General features: G+C 37.6%; 1 non-coding gene across 1 annotated transcript; it reads right to left on the reverse strand.

Moving 5' to 3' along the window:
* Positions 1-4,147: 4,147 nt before the first annotated feature.
* Trnas-aga (transfer RNA serine (anticodon AGA)) lies at positions 4,148-4,221 on the reverse strand. The gene has a single exon. It is a non-coding gene; the product is annotated as a tRNA-Ser (tRNA).
* Positions 4,222-7,500: the final 3,279 nt, after the last annotated feature.

The following is a 7,500-nucleotide window of genomic DNA, read 5'->3' on the forward strand; positions in this document are numbered from 1 at the left end:
ATTAACTTGAACTGAGGTGTCAGCTTGCATATTTAATGAACCAAAAATGCAAACTGCAGACTGGGTCTAAAGCTGACTAATGTTTTGACTGCATAGTGCGTTTCTATGCCAGCGAGATTGTCTTTTGAGTTAACGGTGCTACCAGGGAAATATCTTAGGAAATTTCAAGGTCAACGTGAGTCTCGGTTGCTCAGTGACAGTCATTTGGGCGGCTAATGGATTAACATCTTGGTTTGAATTCATGTGTTGAAAATATTTTAATAAAAAAGACACCAATAAATTTCCAAACGGTTTTCTCTTCCAACTAAGGCCCCGTCCACACGCATCCGGATATTTTTGAATCCGTAACTTTTTGTTCCCAGACTCAAAAATATTTCCATCCACACGTAGCGTATTCAAATCGAATTTGCCCGTCCACACGAATCCGAAACGTATCCGGATTCTCTCTAGTGCTCACGACTCCTCAAGGAAGCAGAGGTAGCAGAGCATGCGCCATGAAGCTCTCGGCAGCCATCTTGAGAATTGATTTCAAGGTAAGGATCTGGGTTCGATCTTGTTAAGTCAGGATAAAAAAAAATCCGGATTTATAATTGATACACTGCCTAAATATGGTCATAAAGCTCTCGATAGATGTAGGTCTACATGATGTCTTTTTAACAAATAGATTCCATGTTGCCGTGCGTCTGTTCAGTAATAGATCACAGATGACGTCAAATGTGGTAAGAACAAAAAAGTGGCACACGAGGCGATAGCCAAGTATGTCACTGATGCTCTTACCACATTTTGACGTCTTCTGTGATCTATTACTGAACAGACCCACGGCAACATGGAATCTATTTGTTTTATATAATAAAGAATTAAACTTTATTCGCATAAAAGCTGATAGTGACGTCAATCGTGCGTCTGTCCTCTAATAGATCATAGGCAAGAACCAATCAAAATCCGTGAATAACTTGGGTTATTATATAATCGGCGATAGATGTAGATTTCGCAAGAGAATGGCCGGCGCCACTCTCCTAGCGAATTTGGACCCCGGGTGACTAAATCCCCAAACGGATTTAGTCCCCCTTCGCGGATTTGGACCCTTCCATATTACACTTGCATGAGGATTGTGTATCATCCTGGAAGAGTGTTAATTTGAAGGCGGTGTAAAGTTAGTCCTTCCAAATCCCTGGTTTGGCCGGTCAGTTCTGTCAAATGGAAAGCGGCCTAAGTGTAACAGTATCAAATATAGTGATAAATATTCGCAAAGTTTGTTGAAGGAATGTATAACTGACACAAAAAGTGTTAATAAATACTGAATGGATGTGCTCTACTTGCCTAACCTGATGACATCAACAATATGACCTGGAAACAAAAATCAGACCTTATTCAAAATTACCCTGTCATCTGTACTAGGAACTTTGAAAACATGGTACAACTCTTTATAGAGGATATGTTAAAGAGTAATCTTATGCCTATTGGAGAAATGGTAGACTTATTTTACAGGGTTGAATTGCAGCAAAGGGGATCATGATCACCTCACATTCTCTGCATTATTTTGGATATCAAGTTGCATATGGTAGCCCCCCGGGCTGTTACACAATTATCCAGCTGTTTTATCACACTGGCTAATGCATGAAGAAAACTTCAGCCTGCCAATTTTAAACAATCGCGGAAACTTTCATATCCGCGAGAAACGACAGTGGCCCTTTGATTTCAGTTTTACACTCCTTTCTTACAAAATTGGTCTCATCTGTACATCAGTGGACAGGGCCTTTAAAGTCGACAACATTTGGAGCGGCTTTCACACCGACATCTAACAATTAACGTCTATTCTTCTGCAAAATTGTTTCCCATGTAACATTGTACAAAGAGTAGTTAATCAATACATTCACAAGGTCCACAACACCTCAGTTGATGCATCCCGGCAGGACCATTCTGAGGGAACGACCAAACGGTTTTTCAAGTTACCTTATATTGGCCCCTTTTCCCTTTTAGCGCAACGTAAAATCAAAATTATCGCCAAGAAATATTGAAAAGGTTTTAGACATTCGGTTAGCCTTAACTTCCTACAAGTTAAGTAACAAGTTTAGTGTGAAGGACTCGATCCCCATAGTGACTGCGCTCCGTTCCCAGGTGGTTTACAACTTTGCATGTGCAGGATGTCATACCTGTTATGTCGGTGAAACCACTCGATATTTTGGCACCAGGGTTCGTGAGCACTTATCCTCGGAGCCCAGTTCCCATATCTATAAACATCTTCAGGGTTCTGAGTCGTGTAAGAATCTATTTTCTTTCAATTCTTTTTCCACCTTAGACTCGGCTCTCTCTAATTTTCAACTTAAGATCAAAGAAGCCCTTCATATTGAATGGGAACGACCCGCTTTGAATAAACAACTGGAAACATATTAATTTAACACTCTTACTTTAATTACTATTTGTATTCAACATTTTTCACAGTTTTGTACTCGCACCTTTTATTCTCCCACTCCGTTGTATCCCTTCAGTATCATGTAACCTTTTTTCAGTGATTTGTAACAATTATTCTACAGTTTGTAATTTACACCTACTTGTTACTTACTTTATAAAAAGTCACTTATTTGTAAAATTCCCTCAACTGAAGATGGGTACTGAGGATCCGAAACATGTCTTGTAAATTTAAAAGTTGTGTCGTTTTTTTTAAATGTATGATTTATATATTTGTTAGATAAGGTTTAATTTAACCACGGCAATGGACCTCTTTAGCTTGTACGTTTTCTTTTCCCATTTCAGACGACGTGATGTTTCCAAGAGAATTTTCTTTTTGTTTTTACATAAGTTATGCATACATGGGCACATGCAGAAGACCACATTTAAAAGAAGCTATTCCCTGGAGTAACATCACGTGGTCTGAGATGGGAAAAAAAAAACGCACAAGCTAAAGAGGTCCATTGAATTCTTGTAAACTATTAACTGTTCATGTATAGCAATGTAATAATACGCTTGTGCAAATATTCAATCTTGTAATAATGTTAATCAGATCGGAGCACAACGAGCATGAGGGCACTATGTTCAGCCAAAATCTCTGGAAGTTTCTATTGCAGGTATAAACGGAACTGTCAATTTTCGATTCGGTCCGACTGGAATATCTGGGAACGCCATAGAAGGTAGTCTATGTTGAATTTTATGACCGGTCGTATCGTTATATTGCTTTCCATCTGCATGAAATGTTGTTTTGTTTGTCTCATGTTCCCATAGTAACACCTGAAAATTTTAAGCAACAATTGTGGCTTGGGTTGGTTTTGCGGAATTGGTGCATTTTAAAATCGGGTAGAGATTGTGTCCTTCATTCGAAAATTGACTTGATGTTTTGGAACTTTCATCATGGCTAAGACGTTTACTGTTTTTTCTTGTTCCTTTGTCGTGCGTAACAATTTGTTCACGCTTCATAAATTATTGCTTTGTGCCGCCCAATGAAGCCACCATAATTTATCTCATCGTACCTTGCAGCTGCGTTTCATTTCACACTCACAAGCGTTTTATATACTGCATCTGAATTTTTGAAACGGTGCCCTGGGATTCCCAGAGTTACAACGCTACCATTAGACTAATCCTTCGAACTGCATTAACAATATTGATCACGCTAACTGTAAGACAGGCGTTTAACGTGGGAGCGACAATCGTAGGATGTGATATAGAATAAAAAAACCGACCTCTCGAGGATTTCAATGTTCTTTGCGCGGTCCTAACATGGCTGCTTTGGGACGTGAATTTCATTTTCGGGTGTCGATGGTATCTTGAGATGTCATATCCGCACGGGAAGATAAAATTTAGAATTAAAACTAGACGAAAGTTGCTTACCTTGAGCTGTAATAGACCAATTTGGCTAACTCAAAGTTGTACCCCTCTGTCCGCTTAGCCCATACTTATTTATTCTTTCTGTCGAATTTTTAGCACTGAAACTCCGTTATATTCCAGAGTGCAAAGGTATCTCTCTTCCAAACTCTCAAGAAGTGAAGCTATCTCAATTTGCCGATGACACAACACTCATTTTAAGTGATATAGACTCCCTTAAGGCTTCTTTGCATTGTATTAACATCTTCGGTGAAATATCAGGTGTGTTAAAGATGATACAACAACAATAATATTCAATGTAAGGAGAAATGTAGACTCGGAAAAATATCCGAGTCCCAGATGGGATTTGAACCCACGACCCTCCGTGATCTAGTCGGATGCTCTAACCACTGAGCTACTGGAGACTCTATGGTGAGCAAGGGTCAATTTGTGAGTCAATTTGTGGGTCAATTTGTGTGACAGCGCGATGCTGTTAGTGATTTTCAAATATGCTAGTCAATACTTGGCTGTGTAGCCGCGCGATGCGGTTCCAGTCGAGAGCCACAAATTGACCCTTGCTCACCAAAGAGTTTCCAGTAGCTCAGTGGTTAGAGCATCCGACTAGATCACGGAAGGTCGTGGGTTCAAATCCCATCTGGGACTCGGATATTTTTCCGAGTCTACATTTCTCCTTACATTGAAATATCAGGTCTTAAATTAAATGCGACAAAGACAAAAGCTATGTGGATTGGATCGAAGAAAGAGTGCAAGAATAAGATATTGACTTTCACATCGATAAGAGAACCTATAAAAATCCTTGGTACATATATATCATACGATCAACAAAAAGCTAATGGGGCCAATTTTTTTTAGCAGAATTCAAAAAATGAAGACTGAATATGTGGCAGACGCGTGACCTTTCTCTTTATGGCCGAACGCTCTTAGCGAAAACAATAGGAGTATCTCAGTTGATATACACTGCTTCGATGCTTACGGTCCCTGAAAATATTATTCAAAAAACGAAAGCTGAACTCTTTGCTTTCCTGTGGAGAAATAAGATAGACAAAATTAAGAGAAAAGTGAAAAGTTATTTATCAACCTCTTGTAGATGGAGGTTTAAATTTTATTAATTTCAGAACTATGTCAAAGTCCCTTCGTCTGAGTTGGATTGGCAGACTGCTAGATGGCAGCGACGCTAACTGGAAGGCAATTCCAAATTACTATTTTAATAGACATGGGGGCCTAACCTTTTTACTAAATTGTAACTACGATACAAAATGCATCGATTCAAGCTTGCCCCTGTTCTATAAAGAAATGCTAGAATACTTTCAGGAGCTTGTTAATATGTATAATCTTGACCAGCGACGGAAATTTGTCTTGTGGAATAATAGGCAAATAAAGATTGAGGGGAAAACATTGTTTTGGAAAACATGGTTTGAAAAAGGAATTTTTTTGGTGCAAGATTTGCTTAATGAGGACGGAAAGTTCTTGTCTCTCCAAGAATTTCAGGATAAATTTGATTTAGAAATTAACTTTCTTCAATATTTTCAAATGATTGCTGCTATTCCCAGCGAGATTAAATGTAGTGCATATAAAACGCAAATTACGCCTGATGATCTCTTCAAAATGGAGGATATACTTCAGTTAACTAAAAACCCTTCGCTCTCCTTGGCCAAAATGAGGTGCAAACATTATTACAAACTTTTTAATGAAAACTGTATCATTGTGCCTACTGGTGTGAAAGCTTGGGAACAACTCTTCCCTGATTCGTTTGTTTCCTGGAAAGCTAACTTTCAAAAGATATATAAAATAACTAAAGATAATAAACTAAGGCAATTCTTATTTAAGCTCCTGCATAGGATAACTGTTACTAAGCGAGAACTGAAAAGATTTAAAATTACAGTCGATGATCAATGCTCTCTATGCTCAAGTCAAGACTCTATACTTCATACATTTTTGGACTGTTCTACTACGTCCTAATTTTACAACGATATTGTGAAATGGTTCAATAATCTGAGCAACTTAAAACTTACTTCCCCGAATGAACAGATTCTATTCCATATAAAGGAGGAAAAATGCAAACTGACGAACGCCCAAGAACGCAGACTAGATATTCTCCTTCTTTACACCAAATATTATTTATACATTTGTAAATCACTTTCTAAGACGCCCAACTTTGTAGAACTACAGAGGAAAATTGAATGGCAATGGAAACTTGAAAACTGCTCTTCTGTTTGATACTAACCCCCCCCCCCCCGTCTTTATTGTTGTTATGTTTATAGATATATATATATATAGCTTGAATATCTGTAGTGGTTGACCAAACGATAAACTCCCAACAGAAGGATCCAAAAGGATGCACGTTGTCTCCTCAGTTAGGATTTAAAGTTGCATATAAACTGGAGAGGAAGACAAAACTTCTCGAAGGTCCAGGAAATTTAAAAACGGATCAATTCCAATGTTCCATAAAAAGCTTTTTTGTTTCCATTATAGTCCCATCTAATTTGTAGTTGGTATTACATAAATAGTTTGAATCACTTGCATAACTCTAGATTTTATTATTACATCATTACTTTTGTTTTAGTGATCAAGCTTAGTTTTGGCTTGTATTGTACCATACAATTTACTACTTAATTGTATTCCATTACAATAGCCATTGTTAGTCTTTCAGAGACTATATAGTCTCCACAGCTGTAATAATTAGGCCATTTTATCCTTAGATTTTTAACTTGTACTCTATTTTAAAAAAAAATTTTAACTGACGAAGGCCGAAGGGCCGAAACGTTTTTATTAAATTTCCTGGACCTTCGAGAAGTTTTGTCTTCCTCTCCAGTTTATATGCAACTATATATATATATATGTACTTTAGTAAGTGCGACTTGTATAGTATGCTGTCCGTTGTTAGTTGATTTTATTCTTTATGTACATTGTTGTATTGTTGTGTTGCAAATATATAACAATAAAATAAAATTAAATTTAAAAAAAAAAAAAAAAAGTTGTACCCAATTCAAATCTGTTGGGAATAAAACGTTTTGCTCTAAGTATTTCCATATCACTTAAATGTGAATGCCTCATTGTCATGTGAATATATGCAACACACAAAGAATCTTAAGCCCGAGGGATTTGAGGTGGGTACAACATCACTTAGCTAGCCAAATATTCTCAGAACTATGCGGATGGGACAATTATGCATACTTCCTCTGCAACCAATTGATCAGCGGTCACTCTTCATAGCAATTCAAATGCAACTGAATTATTCCTGGTTTATAACACCCAGAAAAGATAAAAGACATTTAATTTCTTTCACCTAGAAAGGATACAAACAACCAGTTCTTCCTGGAGCGAAAAATTGGCGTAGTTCCGAACAAAGGGGACAACTTAGTATGCATTTGCCGCCTTATAGAATCCCATAACAGCTATTTGAAACAATGGATTTCAAAATGGCTGCAGTATCCGTAAAATGGCCTATTACGCTTCAAGGTAAGTACCTTTGGTCTCAATTTTAAATTCTCTTTCGATGATATGCTCCGCATTTTATGGGATGATTGTGCCAGTTCAAAGAACCGAAGCCAATGTTGAGAGTACTCTTACAATCAGAGTAGCATCTTACAAGGCTAGCACGAGACACTGTTTTCTTATCAATCTTGTTAATGTAATGTGTTTGGGAAGTGTGGATTAACGGTGATGAAAATTCGTCGTTCCCAC

This window comes from Montipora capricornis, chromosome 14 (genome assembly GCF_036669925.1).
Source record: "Montipora capricornis isolate CH-2021 chromosome 14, ASM3666992v2, whole genome shotgun sequence".
NCBI lineage: Eukaryota > Metazoa > Cnidaria > Anthozoa > Scleractinia > Acroporidae > Montipora > Montipora capricornis.